Here is a 24,910-nt window from a genome sequence, read left to right on the forward strand (position 1 = left end):
CGATCAATTGATCGGTTAATCGCTGCATGCATACATGGGCAAAATAAAAGATATATATACAGTACTATGCAAAAGCCTGTTTTGATAACGGACACTTATTTTGAAAGGACGAAAAGAGACTCGATCCTGTCAATCGTAAAACTAACTCATGTGAGAGTAAACTGTAAAGATAACGTCTAGGAGTTCAATGTTTTATGTTTTAGCCCCCGAAGAGGCATGAGGTTAGTTTTCAAAGTAATCTTGCAAATTTAAATATGTTTTGTGTTTAAATAAATTTTGGATAAAATTAAACCTAGTAATTCATGCTAGCAAGGTTTGATACAATAAGCTAGTTTTGTTCAAATTAATACTCTTGTATTTCTGTGTATTTTATAATTGTTATTGTAACTTTCAGTTTGCAAACTGTAGCTTTATCCAACTTAATTCTCAGCACATTGGCTTATTCACATACGGCCGCAGAACTGAACGCTCGGCCGTGTTTCAGTTCAGTGAGTACTGATATGCAGTCAGAGATAAAATTTAATTTAAAAAATACACAGATCGATTAAAAATTCCACATGATTGACTAAATTCTTAACAACCATTAATCGATCATCAATTAATTATTCCCATCCCTAATGGACATCATCCTGGTCTCATTTAAATCATAACATACCTATACACCTATATTCTTCAACCAATCGATCAGTCGATGGGGGAAAAAATCTGCCCTGTATGCAGGTTGAGCGCATTTTACGTGCTTTTCATTCTTCATTTGTTAATAGTTTTGGCTGTGTTCATGCAATTGCCATGAATTTTGGCAAGATTGTGTATTTTTATTTGATCTTGTTATTTCCAGCTCAGCTCTTGCAGTAAGGCTAAAATACACTGTGTACAAACAATAGTTACACTCTTAAATTGGCCACAGTGTATACTGCACTTTACCTGGTCACGTTGTGTGTCCGAAAAAATGTTTTTCCTGAGGCCAGAGTATTTTTTGAATGCTTCATCTTGAGAGTGCTATGTATTTACAGTACACTACAAACTCCAGCAGCGTAACAAAGCCATGAGCGTATATTATATGTTCAGTGCTGCACGTATTTCATTTTTTCTGCTTGCAAAGAGTTGAAAATGGTTTAACTTGAGAAAAAAAACTGCGACAGCTTTTATCCAGCCATCCAATCGCAGTGGAGAGGGTGCAAATAGCCTTATTAAAGCGACACCAGCGTTCGTCCAACCAATGAGAATGTATTAGCCCTATAAACTATAACTATAATCTATAAACTGCATATACAGTACTGTGCAAAAGTCTGTGTGAAAAAGCAGGTGTGAAAAAATGCATATAAGAATTGATGCTGGTTTCAAGTTAAAGGGTGGTTACACCAAATGTACTGATTTGATTAAGATTTTTCTTCTGTTCACTCACTTTGCATTTTGTTAATTGATAAGAATAAACTATTAATATTCATATTTTGAAAGCATTTTTTCACACCTGCCTAAAACTTTTGCACAGTACTGTATTTGGGGTTTTGACTGTTGGTTAAACACAAAAAGCAATTTGAATATGTCACCTTGGGTTCTCTCTTCAGTATTTTTTTAACAAATAATCAATTAATTGAGAAATTACCTGCAGATGAGTTGATACTTAACCAGTTGTGTAGAATACTTTGTATATTTACATATAACTACTATGATTGCAGAGCTTGATTCGATTGTGTTATCACCTACATTAACATGGCCTGCAGCAGTCATTCAACGCAAGTATTTTTATTAGCTGTTTATGTGGGTTACTAATTCCCATTTACATGCTACCCAATATGTTTAGACACCTCCTCCACATTATGTTGCAACATCAGTTTCCTTCCAGCACTCAACCTCATACCATCTCTCTCTGTCATGTTGCTGCTGTGTGATGGCCTTTGCAAAGATTCTGGAATAACACTGTGCATTGTGCTATTCATCTTGCAGCTACATGAAAGCTGAGTCAGATGGCGGAGCCTGTTTTATCAAGCAGTTGGATTTCTGCAAAATACTGTCAAAGCTCTCCTTGTGATTCATCACTCCATTAAGGTGCACACGGATCTTAAATGCTGCTGAATAGAGCGACTGGAATGCATGTGTTAATGTGATTATGCCATCTCTGACTGTGAACATATTCAGCTTGTGGTAATTGGAAAAGTATGTTTACATGGTGATTTATAATTCATTGTCTCGATTGGGTAAATGATTGAAAAATTGCAGTCCATGTAAACATAGTCATTGAGCCGCGGAGTGTTTTTTGGTAAAACGTCTGAACAACAGCAGAGCTTCTCTGGGCTGCTGGATGAAATGTTGTGCCGCTGAGAGGAAGCAGTGGCGTGCTTTTGGGTCTTGCTCTTCCTGTGTCGCTGGCACAGAGACGTCATCTGGGCCAGACACGCTCGGGTCAAAGGCTCTGAAAGTAGCCCCAAGGGGATTGGGGCTGCACTGATAGCATACCTGCTGTTACACTGCGATGCTATCCAACTGCAAGCCAGCCCAGGCTCCCTCCCAGCTGCTTTGGATTGTTTTACAATGCCACACGCAAAGATGGAGTGGGGCCATTACACCTCTGGCTCTCTAACGTTCCCTGCAGACACACACACACACACACACACACACACACACACACGCACACACGCACACACGCGCGCCTTCTTACACCTGCACAAATATGCATGCACGTACCTGCAGCCATGCACAGCATCACTGCACCCAAGTCTGTATATGTTTGTCTTCGAACGTACAGATCATCACACATATGCGAACACACACACACACACACACACACACACACACACACACACACACACACACACACACACACACACACACAAGACTCACACATACACCAAGCCAGATTACGCTGTCACCACAAAAAGCTTTGTAGCGGTGGAACAGGCAGGCTGGCTTTTCGTGAAGGGTCAGAGTTGACTGCAAATTACAGCTGGTGGCTGACCAAGGCCGGTGATGGATCTCAATGCACTCTGTGTTTACCCACACACACACACCTGCACCCCTGCGGATGAGAGAGACGGCAGCACAGCCGAGAGCACACAGCCATTTTGTAACACCTCAAGGAACTCTCTCTCCTCTCCCTGTATGAGGAATAGATGAGGTGGTGCCATTAAGTGAATTTGCTGTTATTTCCCCAGGCTCTTAGCTGAAGATGTCAAACCTCAGCCAGTGAGGCAGCCAAGGATGACTGCCGACTCAGGCAGAGGCAAACACACACACACACACACACACACACACACACATGCACTACACTCTCTGCCACGCAAATGATCAGCTTTCATGCTTCTGTGTAATTTATCAAATTGCTTGGGCATGTGATGAATGGGCCCAGATCTCAAAAGCAAAAAAGACATTTAGTTTGCATTAGGTTGCTGTTATGCCCATGTAACAGCTTAGAATTTAATTACAGTAAATGGTAAACATCATATTCACATTTTCTCAAACAATAATTCAGAAGGCATAATTGCTTTGTAGTTTCACAGACTTGCACTTGAGCGATTACACGAGTGAAATCGGCTTGTTAAACAAAAACTGTTCAGTCCCATTACTTATAGTACCGACTACTATATTCTCTTAGAATGAGAAAGTAGGCTTAATGTACTCTACATTTTCTCACAAATGCCCGCGCTCTCACATCCGTACTGTAGAAGAAGCGGGCTCTCTCCTGGTGATTTGTCACAGTTCCCCATTGTATTACACACCACCTCTCCTTCACACTCCAAATCCCCCCCCCTCTTTTCTTTCTCTACCTCCCCTCCCTCGCTCTCTAAATCATTTCTTTACATGTGTGTGGGTGCCCCCTCTCGCTGTGATTCTGATACTTCATAACGGCAGGAGGAAATTGAGCTGACCTTGAGGCTGCCGAGCTCCTTTTATAATGCTGATGTATGGGGCTGTGGGCGCAGGCAGCCAGTAAGTGAGAGGCATGTTTTTATTTGCTGGGGAGCAGGGCCCAGTGTCAGGACACATAACAGGGTTCATTTCTCGCCCACTCGAGCTAGCTAGTATGCCAGGGAGCTTAGTGTCAAGCATTCAAGTCCACGATGTGTGATTTACCTGCATTAGCCTTTGTATTCTTGAATAAGTTGCATCACAGAGTTAACCCTGTGGGTAGATTGCCCTCACTGAAATGTGATTTAGATATTGCTGCATTGCAAAAGCGTTACTGTTGCCAATACAGTCAGACTAGAGATTAATTCATACAGGATTGTTTCTGGCTAGTTTGCATTTTGTCGACAAAACAGTCTCTCCAACAACCTTATATCACCCTGACTGACGTTGGCGCCGTTATTTGTTCACGGTGGATGGCCCACTTTCTTCTCTTCAACAGCCCTCCACTCATCAGTGCAATCAGCTACCTCCTAACACAATCAGCCTGCTCTCAAATTACAGTCATGATTGAGACCAAGTCGGTTGCAAGAACAGACGAGGGCGCTTATGATTCAAGCTGTTCAGGAGGTGGACACAATAAATTGGTGTCCGTAAAATAGAATGCGATTCAGTGCAATAAACGCCACCTTTGTGATGCTCGGAAGATGCATTTTATGAACGAGGTGTTTATTCAACACTGAGGCAATTTTGAGTCTGCATTCTCTTGTTTTGTTCTGTTAATTAGTATTATATTGTCAGCTGTTTTTTTTAACAAAAGAGTTTAGAACATATCTGCAACACAGCCAAAATTAAACTGTGACTGCAACTAAAGATTATTTTCATTGTTAAGCAAACTGATTGCTTTATTCAGAACATTATTCAAAAATCAAATCTCACCCCATGCTGCTAAAGAAAAGCAAATGATTGAAAATGTTGTGTGCGATTTAAATGTTCCCATTGATGCAAACAAAAACTAACTTTGTCCTCAACTTTAGTCGTACGCTTCAAGATTAGAAACATTTTAAAAGTCATAGTGTAAGCAAACATTTATATTTAATGTTATATGAAGAGTCATATTTACTATGATGATTATTTTTCATATTCCACACTAGGATGTATGGCTTAACCGTGCATGTAAACAGAACTACTTCTGCCTTTGCACAGCGTGTTATTTATACTCTACTTGCAGCATTGTTTCTGGTTTTCAAAATAAAACCACTTTGATATTGTGGTGGCGTGACTTTTCACAATGACAAAAGGACAATAGAAATACAAGTATTCATTTGTTTTCACTTTGTCAGGAATTTTAAGTAGTCATTTTACCCCTAATTTGAAGCTTTGTGTGTAATAGTAGTGGCTGTGGTTGACATTAAGATGAGCGCAGGAAGCTCATCGGCCCTGCCAATTCGGCTCACTTCTCATATGGCACAGATCCACTTGCATAACCCCATGTCTGGATGCTGCACTCTGAAAACAGGCAAGGACCCAATTCATTCAAAGCCTATCCAACAACACATTGACTGTGCGCAAAATATGTTTTAGCAGCTTAACAGCGTCAGACTAATCAATTGATCCAGATTTTGCCGCCCATTGATCTTGGCACACCCTGGGTCCAGACTATTACAGTGCATGTATGATAATGATATCATTAGCAGCCCATGGCCGATCTATTAGGGCAGAGGAAATGCTTGTAAAAGCCACCCGAACCATGCATAGAAACGTTTGCGCTGCCAAATGCTGGGGCGAGTGGTCCAAATCTGTTTTGCAAATGCCTCCCTGTCAGCTCCCCCTCCCTACCTAACCACAGTAACGGTAGTGTGGCAGAGAGGCGGGCGGGCCTGCTGGTGCTGCTGACTGGCATTCTGTGTGTTGATGAATGTGCCGGCCTGACGGCTCAATGTGCTTACCTAACAGGAGCTGTTCTACTGTCACACTGAGTTTCTCAATGTCTCTCTCTCATTCTCTCTCACTCATGTCTTTTTTCGGAGGTAGTAAGGAGAGCTTTGCACTTGGCTAGCCACTGCAGCCTCCACACTGTTTCTCAAAGGTTAATGGAGCTGCCTCACAATGCACACTAATCACCAGGTAAACGCTTGATAGGTGGTAAAGGTCAGCTTATGACGACCAGCTCTTTTTGGATGAGGGAATCAGGTTGCCAAATATGGTTATTTGTGTTGGACCTGCTTGTAGCAGTATGTTGTCCTCTTCCTTTTTGGAATCGTTGCTCATATCCTAACACACTTGACACCCGCCTCTTACAGCATGGAAATAGTGAAGATGCAGCACAGGCTATCTTTGGTTTGTCCGTGTTGTGTTGTGGAGGTGTTTGAAGTGGTTAGCATGAGCCTGGTGCTAAAATAGTGGCTTTTCTGATGAGCATGTGGTGGACAGCCAGAGACACTGACAGACTGAGGGGCGGACTAAAGTCATGAAAGCGAAGCGCTCGTCTTTGATGTCAGCCAGCTTCCAAAGGGCCACGGTGGTCGGAGGGGGGGATTGAGGTTTCAGCGCAGGATTTGGGGATTGTCGTGTCAGAAAGGTCTTGCTGCAGTGTGTGTGTGAGGCCGTGCAAATTTACATACTAAGACTCAGACATAAGACTGAGACCAGTCAGTTAATGCAGGAAAGACCAGTATAAGGGATGACTGATACAGATCTCTTTTTAGCCAATATCAATAACAAATAATTACCTACTACAATGGTCTACGCTGATAAGATGATTTCCCATTTTTGTATTTTAAGAAGAGGTTCATAACTTGTAGTTTTTGTCTACCTGAGGGACAGAAAGGTAAAGATTTAGTCTGAAAAAATGGATGTTTTAATATTCCTTATCTCTGACTTAACCAAATCTTACTGATATAACTAATATATATATATATATAACAATTCTGACACTTGTTCACAAAAAAACTTCACTGTTATACTTTTATAGAGCATTTTGCAGAAGAATACTAACGAAATGCTTTGACATAATCCATCAAATCCGACATGAAAATGCATTAAATACTCGATACTTGTTTATTGCCGCATTGCAAACCAACTTTAAAGGTGCATACTGCCACATACTGTATCAAAGTGCGTGGCTGCACTTGTTAAGGCAATGATAAGCAATTTGGCTTTGTATTATAGGAGTTATTCGGAATAATATAAATTTCCCATTATCAACCAATATTATATCTGCCAAATATATATTGTGCGTCCCTAGCCAGTTTGTCTTTGCCATCACCCACATCACCCCATGGTGCACACATACAATAACCCTCAACCCTTAGAGGAATGGAAGTGATCTCGCTCTCACATGAGCACACATACTAGAATATAGGAATAGACATTTCTAGGGCTGTTGAGCTTGTTTTACTTTCTCTATTGTGACTTGAGGGAGCAACTGGATGGATGGGCAGTTTGTCAAAGGAATGATGTTCCATGCCTTGTGCTATTTGGATACAGTTTCTAGGCCGAGATATGAGCAGATTAAAATGAAGACGGGTTAGTCACAGGCTGATTTAAAAAAAAGAAAATAAAAATAAATTGAAACAGATGAGTCCCCGTCTGTTTGTATGGCTCTGCGAATGCATGCTTGATGGCCACATTGTATGTCCCCATGGAAATTCCAGAGTTACTGAAGGGATTGCAAAATCAATGTGAGCTATTCATACAGGGATCTAATCCTCAGATTTACTGCCATTTAATCTGTGGTTATGGCAGGGCTCTGATGGCTCTAATGCTGTCAAACAGATGTCCCTGCTCAGCCACCCAGGTTAGGCTGCACCTGGTGACACCATTGAGCCCTGGCACTAGGTGGCCCACTGCACATTTCATCTTCTCCTCAGGTGTCAACTATTGTACGAAAACATGCATTATAGTGTCACGGTACATCCAAAAGAAAATCGAGCCAAAAGTTTACATCAAACACCCATGATCCCAAAATCCTCTTTAGTTGAGATTGTGTGAATATAAATGCTATGTGCTTATTTGGATGGTTGGAGTGTGTATTTGTGCTATTTTTGACAGTATGCTCTGCTGGCTGTGCTGTTTAACAGTGCTGAGATTGCATGGATGGAAATACTTGGATTTTATTCACTGCACACCTGGTGTTATTTTCAAATTCAGAAAGGAAACAGACCATTTCACTTCAAAATGCAGGCTGAGTTCAGGGGGCGTATTGCTTCAGGAGCAGGAAACAAATAACAACAAACAGTATAATTTTGTACATCTTGTAAATATCATGGCATGCTGCCTTGTTTTGTACTAGCTTTGCCATAAAGGAATAATTGGTTAAAGGGGACATATTATGCTCATTTTCAGATTCATAGTTGTATTGGGGGTTATTACTGGAACATCTTAACCTCCTTTAATGTTCAAAAACACACTTTTTTTCTCATAGCATCTGTCTGAATTCAGTTTCTGTCTTAAACACTCAGTTTTCAGCGCCTGTCTCTTTAAGCCCCCTTCCCGAAAAAGCCCTGTCTGCTCTGATTAGTCAGCGTTTCTTGGTACTGCACTCTCCTGGTCTCTGCACCATCATTACAGCTGGGGAATGACCGTAATGGGGTATAACTGCACTTTCTAGTGTAAAAATAACACAAATTACATAATTAATATGTTCCAGCAGGAATGTGATCCAAAATTGGGAAGAAATTTACCTCAACAAACAAAATTACAGTTTTCTCTGACATTAGCGTTACAAGTTGCAGTGTATGTGATATAAATGCTGCAGCAACATGCCTAAAAAAGATGGTCATGTAAGGAAATCTGTGTCGAATTGACATTATTTGAAACTTTGGCCATGTTTTAATTTGATCATCCCACATTGTAACACGATATGACAGAAAATAAGTAAGAAACCAGCCACAACACATTCATCCTATAGTAACCTATATATTCATTGATCTCTCATCATTTTATCTTGTCTGTGAGGTGTCCTTCATTTTCTCATCCTCATAATATTCAGAGCTAAATATAATGTGTTCAACAAACACATTATTCTTAACCATGATGACTAATTTTCCTAAATGATCCTCATCATTCATTTGGTTTTGCAACCAACCAAAACAGTGGCAAACCATTGACTCACATGAATAGACTTAAGTAATTGATAGATGATAATTGACTAGAATTAGCCGTTTTCATGAAAACACAATTCAACACTACACTCTTTCCACACAATCCTTTAATGAGTGAGTTGTGTAAAAAATTATCTGTTAAAATCGAGACGTGCATCTGGCAATTAATTTGGATCGCTACGTTCTGTACATGACTGCAGGCGCACATGCAGGACATAAATGCGCACATATACACATCTTCCATCAGCGGGGTATTAAAATGCTCGCATTGAAATGTAGCAGATTGATAGTGTGCGTGTGTGTGTTGCGTTTCTGGGTGTTAAAAGAGAGTAAATGCAGGGAATCTCTCAGTGTGCGGATGCTGAATGTGAAATGTCAATGTTATTGAACAGGTGCTGCAAGGCAGAGCTGTGATGTTTTTATTTCCAAGCTCTTGTCAAGCAAGGCAGAGAAGAGAGGGCTCATGGGATAATGGGGGAGGTTCAGGGGTGGGGGGATTGTGTGTGTGTGTGTGTGTGTGTGTGTGTGTGTGTGCGCTTAACAGTGTATGCAGCAGGTATGAGTGCCTAGATCTGTGTGTATCCAGAGAGGTTTATTGAGAAGAGGGAAATGAATACTGGCTTAGAATAAATGCTTGCAATCTCCTCATAGAAAATGTTAACTCTACTGTGAGGGGATATTATTACTATTATTTGTGCACCTTCTTTCAGTTGCTACGATCACCACATGTTCAGCCAAATATGGCTGCCATCTTCACCCATGTATACAACTCTACTGTCAAGCTGTTATCACCTTGTTTGTTCCATTTGCACATCATTTATGTTTTTTTTTCCCCTGTCCTGTGTGTGTCTGTTCTTTCCCTTCAGTTTCTCTCTTGCAGACTGTCGTTGTGTCAATACTTGTTGAGAGGCAGTGTGGCAGTGAGCTAGGAGGTGAATGCAGTCAAGGTTAGTCAACAATGCTTCGTGACACTGGAGCGCTGACTAACACAGCGTTTTTTGTTTTTTTCCTGCCCTAACCCCCTGCTCCCTCCCCTAATATGTATCTCTTTCCTGCCCCAATTAAAGCTAATTTTTTAACCACAATTATTTTAGTCAGTTCTGAAATTACAATTATTTGACACTATTATTCATTAAGTAAACATCATGTATTCATTACACTTTAAAAACTTTAACAGTGAATATTATTTTTTTTTTTATATTTTATTTTTAAGTTTTTCACATGAAACAAACACTTTACGACAATTACAGTGAACAGTGAATATTCTTAAAATTTAAATATAATAAAATGAAAAACAAATTTAAGAAAAGATTTAAAAATCTTTATATACATATATATATGTATATATATATATATATATATATGCACTAACGCAACCTACTAAAAAACTATTTAAGATATGAAACAATAAATCAAAAATAAATCAGATCAAAATAACTTCTCTTCACCCTTCACTGTGCTTCGTCCTCTCCACTGTCCTCCCTTCTCCTCCCCCTCTCAGCCATCTTTTCCTGCTACTTTCTGTTCCAGTAGAGTGAACAGCTCAAGCCTGTCAGCACTCATTCATCCCTCAACTGCTAACTCATGCTAACCCACACCCATGTTTGTGTCAAGAATTCAAGGAGACTTTATTGTCATTACCATGGCCTGTTACATGGGATGGGAATGAAAAATTTGTACTTAGGACGCGGTTAAGACAAATATAAGTCATGGAAAAAAATTATCATTAGACCACCATTTCTCTTCAATTTCTTGTTCATTTTAATGCCTGGTACAACTAAAGGTACATTTGTTTGGACAAATATAATGATAACAACAAAAATAGCTCATAAGTGTTTAATTTAAGAGCTGATATCTAGACATTTTCCATGGTTTTCTTGATAATGATTTTGGTTATTGTCAAGAAAACCATGGAAAATGGCTACATATCAGCTATATATATAATTGAAATAGTCTAGATGTATCATTTCCTATGTTTATCACCTATACACACACCTTTCTTCTTCCTATGCAGCCAGTGCAATGCTGTCTTTGGTAGATTGGCGACTTAAAGGAATCACATCACCAATCATTTATCCTTGCGGTTTCACCTGTGAGTTTGCGTTGCACTTTTAATTCCAGTAAACACATGTGAACATGTGATTACCGTCTTGCCATTTACACTTTCCTTTCCTGCCATTTAAAAAAAAAAAAATAAAAAAAAAATACAGAATGGCACGAGTGAGAGTAGCGCCTATCTGAATGTCCACAACCGCAGCAGGGAATCCAGTCACGATATGGAAGGGGGGCTGCAGTTCAAAGCCGACTAGCAGGTTACTTAATGAGTTTGGTAATTGGCTTGCTGTGGCCTCTGCGCATCCCTGCCCTCCTGCTGCTGATGTGTGCAGGAAGAGGGAGAGCTACTGGCTTGCACTGCCTCACTCGCTCAGTCTTTTCCTTCCCTCACGCGACCCATCTATCTTTCCCTCCATCCATCCCTCTTCCAATAGCTGACTTAAGGAGCTAATACTGCACCAAGCCTCCTCTGTATATCCCCCTCTGTTCCTATTATAAAGACAGTTAGCATGCTGCATGCTAGGTTTCCACTCTGCTTGACGTAAAATATCAACGACACTGTCCTATCTCTTATTTCCCCAGTCTCTCCCACTTCTCCGTGTTCTTTTGCATGCACACTCACTTCCTACCACACACACAAACACAAAACTATTACATGTAAGACGCTTCATGCATTATGCAGAATATGTGCATCCAAACAAGCAATTTGCAGAATTTCCAGCTCACCACTTCTGAGTAGTAATTCTCTGTGTGTCCACAACAGCATAATGAGAAACACACTTCCATGCTCAGTTGATTCATAAGTCCAAACAATAAAGACAAAGAGTAGCAGGCTTGCCATGTAATCATAAATGACACCTAACATATTATTCTCAGATTTCAGCACATTATCTCCCACCAGAGACATCAAAGGGACAGCTATTCTTCTTGTTGTATTGCTGTTGTAATACTGTGCAGTAGGGGGGAAAAACAGCATTACATCTGCTTTAAATCTCATTAACTCGTGTATTAAATTATAGCAGTAATAGTTGAAAGAAAAAATATCAAAATGACCTTCACGGTTTAGTTGTAATTGAGATAGGTATAGTTTTTTAGTGTGGATTGTTTATTGCTTTGTTTGTTTATAACAAGCCTCTAGATTTAGCGCCTTTAGGGATCTGCACGAGTGAGGCTGACCTAATATACATTCTGACTAATGAGCAAGCTTCCCACCTTCCTACCTATTCCCATTAATTTCCATTTTGTATCTTTAAAAAGCCATAAATAAAGCCTGCATGCATTAGTAAATGTAGCCGTCTCCAGTTGCAAGACTGCTGCCAAGCTTTTTATCTACTCCCACAGTTGAGCGGTTGATTCTGAACGCTGTAGGGGTTGGAAGGCCAAAGCACAGCTAAGTGGCTCCTCTTGACCTCAGCACTGATCTCCCAACTGTCTGCTCCGACTGCACACAGACACATTTTTTACCCATTCGCTCCCACAAAAACAGTCTAATCTCATAACACAGCCTCAACACCATGTCTCCGTGCTGTCTTTTTAAAAAAACATATATTTTTCTCACAGCACCCAGTGTTGACATGCTGACCATACATTTGCCTTTGAGATTACTTCTCTCTGCTATTATTCACGCCAAGTTGGAAAAAAAGCAACATGAGGAAAGCAAGATGGAAAATTCGAGATGTGAAAAATTAGCTTGAATGACTTGAAAATCTTGTTCCTCTGACCTATAATGGCTGTGCTTATTCTAGTTATCACTATCTATCTGTAAACTAGATGGCTGAATCATTAGCTTACACACTGAGAGCAGCCGAGTGTGACCAGAAGAGAGTAATTGATTTCTGAATAAGCATTGGTACTGGAGGGGGGAAAAAAAGAAAAAGATACAGCTTTGTGGACCACTGCACCATCTTAATACGCATGTCATAAATTATAGTGTCGGGAGTTCATTTTCTGTTTTACACATTATGAGCCTCCTCTCCCCGACTCCTCTCCACCTCCTCTTTTAGCTCAGCAACAGCATAAAGCTGCACCTCCACTCACTGCCCATAGGGTGGCAGTGTATGGAGGTGAGACAGCCATGTGCTCTGTGTGAAATGGAGCAGTTACTGGCTATTTGAGCAGATTAGCTTGGAGACAGTAACCACACAGGAATCACACACACCAACCGCCACTCTCTCTCTCCTTCTCCCTCTCTCTCTCTCTCTCTCTCTCTCTTTCTCTCTTTCACAATCATGGCACCCATTTGCTTTGCTGTCTACTGATGTATTTTAAACACAGTTTCACCCTGCTGGAATAGGATTTTACTAACTGTTTCCAGAGTTAAGCATCAGACACATGTACTGTTTGTTTATCTTGCTGCGTCTTTGTTCACAAAAGGATTTGCCTGAAATGTAAACTTCCTCTTTTTTTCGCCACAGCCTGCAGTCTGTCTCTCTTCTGTGGCCCTCTTGGAAACACAGTTTCATTCCTTAGAGTTTGTTCTCGGTGCAGCCACGGCAGGCTGGACTGCTCTTTTATTCAGATGAATGAGGCCCTGTTTTGCCTGGAGAATCAGACAGTCCATGTGAGAACTGAATGTGAGAAAGAATGTGTGTGGAAAATCGGGCTTAGTGAAATAGCATCTAAGTTATTACACGTGTGCATTTGTCTGTGTCTCCTCACTTCCTATACGTGTATGTTCATGGACACACCTCGTTGATTTTTCTGGCTCATAACTATTTCACATGCATATCATCTTTTACCGTACTTTGGTGTCAGCAAGCTGTGATCTAATCACGATAAACAGTGTGAGCTTCTATTAAAATCAGTTTATTTTTCACTTACATATATCAAAGTCTGCAAATGACAAAACAGATTTTGCTGTATTTTATAAAGAGAAAATGCTGTGATTCCTCTCACTAACATTTGATGAATTTGTCTGCCAGGTGGCAGATACCTCCATCTGGAATAAGGTTTACTGACATTCATTTTTTTTAATATGCAATAGTTTTACCAAATGGCTGCTGCAAGCAAGTTTCACTCTCTTGAGTAGCTTGTGTAGCTTGGCAAAGAGATTAGACATATGTAGCCTACAAGTGTCTTGGTTTTCAGAGTGTTGCGAGGCTGCCAAATGTGACTGTGAATAGCTATGTAAACAAGATAGCTATGTGAGCCTAGACCTTGCACTGATTGCCTAAAGTGAAATACCATTCCTTGGCTTCTTTCACATTTTTACAACTGTGTTAATGATCGCAAATAAAGGCTCGCTAGGTAGCAGGTTAATTACTAGCTGTCTGTTTGGATTGCCTCCAGAGGACATCTTGATTTTCAGTTAGTCTTTTGTCACCATAATAGGGCTGTTTGCTCATGAGGAGAGAAACGTGTAACCTCGTTTCTTCAAAGGTCCTTTTTTAGTTAATGAAAATTTACTCTGTCGAGTACTGTTTTTTTTTTTTTAAGCTAAAAGTCCTTGAATCTTCATATCCACAAGCGTGTAGTTAACCATATTTAGTTGACTAATTTCCTTGAGTTACTTTGTTGGGAGATTGGAGAGGATTGTTTTATTGCTTCCCCTTCTCTCTACCCCCTCCAGGCAAAGTCTGTGTTTTAATTAGTCGTGTAAGACCCAATTTTCCCTTTGGATTCCCCAAACTTGTAAAGTGCTCTCTTAAGAATCCATGAAGGCTAAAAGGGGCAATGAATGATTTGAAGTCAGCTTTTTTTTTTTTTTTTTTGCTTGCCTGCCAACAGTGAAGAGGGAGGCCTATCAGCACTTGCCGTCAGTATGAAGAACAGTTACTTGAAGCAGCAGGCACACAGAGCCTTTGTTCTTTATGGATTTAGGTACGTGTGGCGAAGAGAGAGTCACTGCTTTTTTCATCTGGAAAGCACTGTTCAACTTTTTTAATATGAGACGAACGGCTCCTGTAGATAATACCTGCCCGAGAATGGTAAAATGGTCTCAAGGTTCAATCTAGCACATCCGTTTTTCTTTTTTTTCTTTTTCTTTTTTTCCCCTCCTCGTATTATGTTTTGGCAGCAGGGAAGTTAGCTTGTTACACTGTAGAGATTTAGTCATGTGTTAAAGTCTTCTGAAGTACACCCCCACCACCGCCACAACCTAACCCTGCTTTTGGTTTACAAGTCTGTTTTCTTCTCTCAATCCCCTTTTCCTTCAACTTGTCTGCTCATCCCTGGTGAATGTATTAAATGAAGTTACTAGATATGAGTGCTTAAGAGGCCAGGGCCTCTGAGGCTTGCCAAGTCTCTCACAGCCTTGGCTCAGTCATCCATGTCGCTTTTTTCTGTTGTTTCAGCTACTGGTTCACTTACTTGTATCGCCGAGCACTTTCTCTCTTTCTTTTTCTCTTTCTCGCTTGCTCTCTGTGTTTGCTGCCTCTGAGTGGCTTGTTTTTCTCCAGTGTGGAGAAATCAGGCTAAAGCAAACAGTGTGTGTCAGCCACAGCTTTTGTTAAGTATTCATTTTTAATGAGCGTAAGTGGCTACAGAATCCTATAAACCATAAATGGAGTAGTCACACTGGGGAGGGGTGAGGAGGGGGCCGTGTTGGCCTTTGATTCAGTGGCTGTCTTGCAGTCTTTTTGTTTAGTAACACTTGTACTAATTATGTTTGATGTGGATGAAGAAAACATATTTCAAAATGATAGTTTGTGTTGCTTTATTGTGCCTGTTTTCCCCCCTCCCACGCCCCCTCTGGTTTTGTAAGCTCTAACAAGGAATTGTTCTCCTTTTAATAATCTTTAGGAAAAAGACGGTTGCAATAAAGTGTCATTTTCTCTTTCGAGCAGAGCGCATCGTTGTTAGATTTCCTTTTTCCTCTGAATTCAGAAAGAGGCAGCGAGGAACCAGTTTTTGTTCTGTCGGGATCGAAGGCACTGTAGCTGTAGAAGGGGGTGCTCAGGGAAAAGGTATTGTGATGGGCCGTTTGAATGCTGAACAGAATTGAATAGACACAGTCAGCTTCCCAGATACATGCTTAGGCCTGTAGAATGTGGAGTGCTTTGCTTGTAACTGCACCGGTTGTCTCCTTTCATTATCGGTTAATGGTGCCCAACTTGACAGAGCCATGTGATAAACAGAGGAGCTGTGAAATCCTGGAGGTGGAGTTCTCGTCTGCCTGATAATGGGATCTCATCTGCCAGGGAGGGGAGACTGCCCCGCCAGCCAATCCAGCTTTGCTCTGCACTGCCTTCAGAAAGGATTCACTGCACTCACCCTTCACTGCTGTCTTGGCCCAACTTAAGCCTACTGAAAATGTGTTGGCTGGTTTCTCCTTGTGTAACACATGATGGAATCATTTCTGGAGCCTGGAACATCATTGAATTCCCTTTTTTTTACGCTTCGGTTGTGCATTAGAATCGGTGAGAGACGTAGATTTCTGCCTCATTATCAATCGTGGATCCTCTGGATGTTTGTGTAGCTGAGGAAAGGACTGTGTGTAAATATCATAAACATTGACCTTGTGAAATGTATACATACTGTGATAAGGGAGGAGCCGTTGTGTTCGGTTACTATGTGGAGGGGGAGTACGACTTCTCAGGACAGTTGCCTCAGGAGCTGGAAAAGGTTTTACCAGTGTTTTGTAGCACACCCCCCACCCTCTGCCATTGAAACGAAGACGACCAACATGGTTTGCAGCACAATGAAAGACCCCCTGCACACCACCCTCAACTCAATTGCTATTGATCCTCACTGCCTGCCTCTCCTGCTGCCTGTGTTTGGCTTCACTGCAAAAAAAAAAGCCCAATGCTCAAACTATTTGCTTTAGTTAATTGGATTCTGACAGTGATCCAATATCATGTTTAAGACAATGAAAATATGTCATGCTCAGTGAAATGGAAATCATCCTATTAATTTATAACTTAATGCAGTCCATCTATTGTTTTCACGCTCCTCTTATGTGTCAGGGAGATTGTCAGACTTCTTTTCATTGGTAGTTGAAAAAAAAAAAGGAAGCCTGATGTATATATATGTATATATTTCTACAACAAAATGAAACCGTGGAAAATAACCCGGATCATATTTGATGTGATGTGTGCAGACTGGCCATTAAAAATCATCCTCCCAAATATTGCTAATGGACTTATTCACATTATCAACCCTGCTTGTTTCTGCCTTTTTAATGGGTGGGGTGACTAATTAATTCATTATCCAAAAATGCAAATGAGCTCCACAAGCCTGAGCAACATTCAGTCGCTTTCTTTCCTCTTGTGTATTTTCCAGCAGATGCGCAGTGTTTCCAGATATAAATCAGGGACCTGTATTTAGGAATATCTTGTAATTATTTAATTTATTTACCATTAAAACGTGTCATTGCTGTGTAGCATTGAGCAGAGAGGGAGAAAAAAATGTAGTGTGCTATTAAGCCATTATTAACAAGGCACTACTACTAGCTTTCACGGCTTTTCATTGTCTTGCTTTAGTGTTTCAGTCACATTCCCATAAGCGTTACCATTGATCGGCTGATGGTAGTGGGTCGGGCCACTTTGGCTGCCGTGCATCTAGCTTCATGATGCAGTTGCAAACACACACACACACACACAGTGCGCGCTGCGTTTCCCTACAGGGCTGCCATCAATCAACAGCCCCATTGGCGTCCCCCAACCACCACCACCTCCACCCTTTTGTCCCTGACGATTATTTGAATCCAGTCCATGTTTTTGTTTCGCTCGGATTTTTTTCTCTCCTTTTTTTTTAGTGTGGTCGGGGTAATTCTCCTTCACTAGTGTCTGGATAAAGAAAGACTAGGTCAGCCATGTGGATGCGTCTGTTGAACAGCTGAAGAGGAGGAGGAGGAGGAGGAGAAGGGGGGGTTTACAGAGACTGAGGGAGCGATAGGGAGAGCGTGGAGAGTGTGTGTGCATAGGAAAGAGAGAGAGAAGAGAAGAAGGGGGAGCGCGTGTGTGTATGCGAGTGTGTGTATGTGTGTGTGTGTGTGTGTGGAAAAAGGAAGCGGAGCCTGTAAACGGCGAACTCGCTGGTTTCCTACCCCTCGAAACAAGCGCTGTGTTACTTTTCATGTGGACACTATCATCGACAGCAACAACAACACGGCCGAAGGGAATAGGAGCAGTTTCGAGGGGGGACTAGCTGGCGGTATAGTGCCTTTGCTCGGACGCGAACAGTAAATCAGTAAAGTGAAACCGTCTTTTGTTGAAGCAAGTGCTCGCCTGAGCCCCTCCGTGCGGGCAGCGGGTTTAAAAGAAGAAAAAAACGCAACGGGGGGATAAAAAGTGCCCGTGTTCGCCTCGTTTTGTCCCGGTTCTTGGATTTGGCCCAGCTGGCGTTAAGTTCGGTGGGTCATCTCGGGCAAGGATTGCGTTTTGAACTTGTTTGCAGCAGTCTCTGGGACTCCAAGAATCTCCAGACTGGCGGGTGAGTAGTTGAATAAAAAAAAGATTTGCAGGACGGTTGTGGTTGGAGGAGGAGGTGGAGGGGGGTGCAGACAGGGAGAGCAATGTGTGGGTGATAAAGAAACGGAATTCGGGAAATAGTGATGAATAAAGTCGGGTGGCACTTACACTTTGAGCTAAAAGTGTCCTAATTTGGTTTCTACCCTGAGAAGGAAGTGTGTGTGACCTCCAGTCAAATGTTTCTGAGTGCTCCGGCGAGCTCAAAGTTGGCTGCATTGTTGTAAAACTTGGCTCTCTGTAGACTGTGTAGCAAACCCCCAGGCAACCTCCATGACCTGGCCAGCCTGCAACAGGGCTTCAGCAGCTAATGGCTTTAGAGTCGGAATAATGAAGTAAACAAAATGAAAGCTGCCCAGGAAGCAGACATCAAAGATATAAAAACTACTTGCGAGTGTGTATTCTAGCAATCAATCAACTTCGAGGAAGCTGCATATTGACAAGAGGGTTGAAGTTGAAGAAAAACTAATCTTGATGAGTCAGTGAGACGGGTGGGATTTCCCCAAGTTTCACATAAAAAAGGATTGGCTGTTGGATTTACAGCTTTGCTCGAGTCATAAATTGATTATTTGAGTGTAATAATGGAAAGAAAGTTGGGTGTTTTTGAAAGACTGGTAGAAGACCATGTGCAGGAGATCGGCTGAACCAGCAAACTGTTGAAGGACCACCAAATTAACTTGACTTCCCCCCTTCAGCACCCCAGAGGCTATGAACTCTGGCCCAAGCACATGCAGCTCTCACTGTGAGGGGGGAGATCTGTGCCTGTTGTTGAAAAGAGCAGGGGGGGTTGGTGGTGGTGTGTGTGTAAAGGAGGGGGACAGCTTAGGATTTGAAAGCAGACTACAGTTATTTGTCTGAAAGGCAGCTTATCTAATGTTTTCCAGTTATAGTAGAAGGGGGGAGGAGTGCTTGTTTACTTAAATCACTGTAAATTGGTCATAGTAAGTCTTCATGTGACTCCAGTCAGAAGCTGAATCCACAGGGTATGTGGCCACATCAGCACAAAGAAATCTTCAGCCCTGTAACAAGATATAAATCGAGGAGGGGGGAGGCAGTGATTACCTTCAATCTCCGCCATATAAAAACAATCCCTTCCTGGAGTCCTCCCCCTGCTGCTGCATTTTTCACCAAGCTATTACATGGACTCAGATGTTACATTGCTAATTGTGAGGAGCTAATCTCCACCAAGCCCGGCTTCCTCTGGCATTTTTTGTGTGTCCCCCTGCTAGCTGAGAAGTGACCTCTAGCTTAATGATTCAGATGTGATTAATCCACGACACTGCATGGGCTAATGTATGGCACAAGCACAGCAGATAATGGAGCATTGCTGGAACATAAAGGACATTTGCTCCACCTAAAAATGTTTTGAACATTTGAGCTCAATTGGTTTTAAAAGTCACGCTGATGTGAATACGGGGCACTGTATAAGTCATGAGGTGCAATTATGGTTAAAAAGTTAACAGTGGTTTTGTTCCTTAGTGTTCCTTTAACTCACAACACTGCGCAGCCAGCCGGTGCTCTGTAATCTTACAAGGGAGTGATCTTTGATTTAGACATCATTAACAGATCAAGTGGGAAGAGTTTACAGCTATACACATTTTCTTCCCTTTGCATTGATGATTTTCACGTGATGTCACTCATCATATGGTATGCACCAGCACTATTGGAAGACACTCTAGCTGCATAAAAAGATGAGAGTTAAACATTCCAGTCATATGGGTGAGAAGACATCTATGTTTGCTTCCTAATTTTTTTTTCCAGAAGCAAACAAACGTCATGAGTTTTGACTGCCACTGGTTAATTCAACATGGATGAATTACACATGTTGCAGGCCTTGTTGTCTTGCAGTGAGCTGAATTCTGCATTTTATATTGCTACCTCTGCCTACATGTGCTGGAGGCAAGCTATTACTAACAAAACTTCCTGTGTCCAGTGGCATTATAAGCCCTACATGGGTTACACCGGTCATGTGATGTGCATTTTTAGGCGTCTTAGTACAGACAGATATTCTTTCTGAAACGGTGCTAAATTACCATGTGGGAGGAGATCGTTCTGCTTTTAAAATGGCGTTTCAAATTGTATAGTGTGGACGTAGCCAAAGGCTTTTTTCTGGTTGATTCATAAAGCGATAAATGTTTTTTTTTCCCTGTTTGGTGGTCATTGAATCGAATGATAGACCCGTCTCTGAAATGGTAGCCAGTAGTGTGACAGAACAGATTTTGGTTATGTGGCCAACGTTCACTATCATGTAAGGAAACATAGCATAGCTTTTCTTTCTGAAGACATTTATAAATGTTCCTCACATTCCCAGAGGTTAGGATATCCATTTAGTTCCACTACTTGTGGAGTGTATGAAAGACGAAGTGGTCAGACCTCTTAATGGAGTTGTACACAAGAGCCTGAGTTGTTCTGCAGTGTGGGATTTGTATGGGAAGAGAGCACTCAGGGTTTCATGGTACGACTGCTATCAGATGAGAATATAGTGGTCTTAACCTTAATTATGTACACACTACCATACCGCTGTCTGTATCATTTCACATCATCTCTATTTGCAGTGCTTCATACCAGTGTTTGTAGGAAATTAAATCTGATGTGCAATTTGATCTGGGTCTGAGTCCGCAGTCTGCCGTTGTTGATTCATGTAAACCAAGGGAATCATAGTAGCGGTGTGACTCACCCCCTCTTCATAAACACAAGTCTCACCGCTGACAAGGTACAGAGAGCGAGTAAACATTCAGCTCACATACAGGCGCGTGTATGAGTGTCACCTCTGAGGAATCTGAGGGGCGATATCCGGATCAAAGAGGCTGTTTCTGGCCATACAGAGAGAGAGATGCTTCATAGAGTGAGGCTGTAACGGCTGTCTAGCTGCTCAGAGGCGGCTGAATGTTTGACAGGGCATTGGAAAAACGTTATTTAATCTGCTCGCATGATGGCCCTCACTGGGATTGCACCACGCTGCGTCTCTGCCCCCTTTTTTCCTCCCTGTGTCAGGATGATGGCAGTTTCTGGCTGGTAGAAAAACACTCAGGTTGTCTGTGTGTTGTGTTTGTTTTACCGGCTCGATGTAATGCATAAAGAATCAGAGAAATTGTAATTGATGCAATGTTGGCAGGCCTTTAATTGTCTTTCTAATGAGTAAGTCTGCTGGGGTCTTGATATCTTTTCCATCGGGGTAATAATCTGAATGACTCAACTGTATCCCATTGTAATTACAAAGAAATGACCCAATTGTTATTATAATAAGCAACATAAATGAAAACAGATGTGATTTTTGACCCATTAAAAACAAACTGTTTGTAGGTAAATTACAACTCTGGCTTTTTGGTTGTGTGAATGTGACTTAACTGCATTTCTCTCAGCCACATACAAGGTACACTCGCAGTTACCCTCTCACTTTTGACCCCAACATCACAGAAATGCAAGAGCAGCCTTATAATAAATCTAGGCGGAAAATCAATGAGAAGTCATGGCGTCCATTCCATTGTTGGGATCATTTCCATCCCCCTACTCATAAGCACACTCATGGTTTTGAGCAGCAATGATAAATCTCTTCAGGTCTTGTTGATTCTTTAGACGGGTTTCATTTCTAAATGGAACAAGCCAGCTCGCCACTTCCTGACCTATTGTCCTTGCAGATAGTGGTTCACCAGTGACGCATTTAGAATACATTAGCCACTGATTGACATGGTACACATGAAACAGTGGTAGCACTGCTAAGGAGGCAGTACCCTCTGGTGGGTGACTACTGAAATAGAGAGTGATGAAGGACTGGAGAGGTGCTTTGATTGTTCATAGAAAATTCCATCTAAATTGTTTTGTGCACAGAGGAAGGGGCCGATATCTTTAATTAACATAAACCTCGGGAGCCAACGATGAGTGAGAAATTGGGATAATTGAAAATAGGCTCTGTTTCCTTTTCCCCCCACTCTGTCGGTACATCCTTAAAGCAGCTGAGCCCATCGGAGGGCACTTTCACACATGTTAAGTGGGGGGACATCTGGCCTCGTTAATTCAGTGCATGGTCATAAAGTGGAATGGCGGTCCCCACAGGGCCGCCCGCTTCGAACACCGTCAGATGGAGCCTGTGCGTCCTCGCTGCCTCCTCCTCATCCTCCCTGTTGACTGTCCCTCTGACACCAGCTCTGACACTTCAACGAGAACATCCTCACAATCCCGCTGTGATGTTTAAACACACATGCCAATGTCTGAGGACGATAAAGCAACAGTACATAAACTTTCATGTGCCAGGAAAGAAAAATGTGTATTCTGTTAGGCTGTAATGTGTACTTTTATTGACCAACCCTAAATTTTATTCGCTTTTTAGTAGGGCTCGGCGATTTGGCCAAAATCCTCCATCCTAATATAGGTAATGTCATATCTCAATAACTATATAGAATGTAATGTGGTACTTTAATATAGTCTTTATGAAATAACCACATGGAAAAGCCTCTTTTAATATACTCCACATTAGCAAAACAGACTCTTTCGTTCTCCCCAGCTTTGCTTCTATGTCCAAGGATAAATACAGTGGTCCAGCTAACATAAATATTGCCACTACACAGTTCGACTGCTGTTTTTGTCGACATCGCCATAAGGAAATATAGAAAAACATCTTGAGATAGCCCTCTTGCCTATATGTTGCCATATTGTGCTGCTCTACTTAGTTTGTGGGCATCAGCTAATTTGCCATTTTTTTCTTTCTATTAATCGGTTATTCACTTGGTGGGTATAATTTCAGAAAATAGTGACCAATGTCCATCCCAGTCCCTCATAGTTCAAGGTGATCTCTTAAAATGTCTTTAAAACCCAAAAGTATTCAGTCTAATATGATATACAACAGTGAAAAGCAGAAAATCTCAAATTTTTGGAGGATAAACAGCATTTTCTGCATACAAAATTAGTTTAATAAATAATCGATTATCCAAAATAATTGCATATTTTTCTGTTGATCGACTAATCTAAACGTCGGCTAAAGGTTGCAGCTCTTATTAGTACAACAAAGAAACAAGAAGCTTGATGTGATTTTAGCAATTGCATACCCAGGCAGAGTTTATTTCCCCTCACTGTATATTGGATATCAGTAGCCGGGGTCCATTAGGTGTGTGTGTTATGATGAGTGGGCTGTCAGAGTCTATACTCCTGTATCCAACTTACATCTCTGCATCCTCAGCAATGGCTGCAGAAAAATCGAGTGACAGCAGCAGGGAAGCTTTCATGCTGCACATTCATATCCTATTTTAGCAAGTAAACATTTAATGTGTTTAAATGTATCACAGCTTTATTTATGCATAGGATCTGCTGTTAAGTCTGAATTATACATTAGCCAATGAATAATGCATCAGTGCCATTCCTTAATGATTACTTGCCAGGCAGCGAATGGTAATATTTGCTGATAAATTTACCCATTGATCTTGCTTGTGTTTAACCAGGCTTGTAGAGATGATGTTTGCTCCATTTTGTGTTTAGGGAGGTTTTTTTGTCAAGTATGTAATCAAAAGCAAGATAATTGTCTGGGTTTTTTTCTTTTAATAAGATGTCTTCTAAAAATGACAAATGAGCCCCAAGGAATTAAAGCAAAATGGATACAATCTTAATTCTCTGAGCAGATACTACTTGGTACTTGTAGTTCTCAATTTGCCCATTTTCTCTAACATCTCCAGTAAGGTGTGTTTACATACCGCTGTCTTCATGGCTGCTCTTAGGATGATTTATTTGTCCTTAGACCTCGACAGATCAATGTCCAATTACAGTTTTGTCTTTGTTGGCTTGTAGCCCTTACACAACAGAGTATGTTTGTTTGAAGTCCAGAGTCTAGACGATGTCTGGTGTGTAGGTAATTTAGCCCATACTTGGTAAAGGTTGTCTTTTGATACTGCGTCTTTATTGGCACTGGTCACAGAGCCAGATTATTGGCACATTATCCGTATAATACTGTGTGTCTAGCGTTGCCTAAGCCTTGAAGCACAGCCCGTTACTGTGCAGATATATTGCTTGTCCACACAATGAGAAAATATTGACTTGTTGTCACTCACTCATTTGATTAGTTGTGCGGGTGATTCTGCTTTTCATTTGTCACCCTGGCAACGTAAATGGGGAAACACAGCAACAGCCTCTGTCTATCCAGTAATGAAGCACTGGAGCGTTGCAGCCTATCACATCTGGAAAACCTCTCTCTAAGCAGGAATGAATGTCTTTATCACTCACGTTGTATCATTGGCAATTGTCAGCTCTGCTAGTATCCACAAAAAGCCAACAGTTGACAGCTTTTCTCACTGCAGAATTTGCAGCTGCGTGGGAGGGATGTACTCCAACAATTCCACTTTGATTTTTCAGCTTAGTTGAGTGAGATTTATCCGTATATTTACAGTGTTGGCGAGTTACTCCATTTTCTTTTGTCTGTAAGAAGAGCAGTTTAAAGCAGTATGCCGCCGCTGCTGTGTGTGAGCCAGGTCATAACGAGAGCACCTTACATTTAACCCAACCGGATTCATCAGTGGC

The 24,910-nt window shown here is 41.4% G+C and overlaps 1 protein-coding gene across 3 annotated transcripts in view; it reads left to right on the forward strand.

Moving 5' to 3' along the window:
* The window catches only part of rerea (arginine-glutamic acid dipeptide (RE) repeats a), a 140,230-nt gene that overhangs the window by 20,565 nt on the left and 94,755 nt on the right, over positions 1-24,910 (forward strand). Inside the window, exon 2 of one of the 3 annotated variants that reach the window (XM_059332409.1) lies at positions 9,815-9,895. The exons of 1 other annotated variant lie outside the window; for it this stretch is intronic. The gene's annotated coding sequence lies outside the window, so the exon portion shown is untranslated. Of the gene's footprint in view, positions 1-9,814; positions 9,896-17,739; positions 18,375-24,910 lie in introns of those variants that run through there. One more of the 3 variants, XM_059332408.1, reaches the window with a different exon arrangement.

The sequence above is a fragment of the Centropristis striata genome, chromosome 5 (assembly GCF_030273125.1).
Source record: "Centropristis striata isolate RG_2023a ecotype Rhode Island chromosome 5, C.striata_1.0, whole genome shotgun sequence".
In the NCBI taxonomy this organism is placed as follows: Eukaryota; Metazoa; Chordata; class Actinopteri; order Perciformes; family Serranidae; genus Centropristis; species Centropristis striata.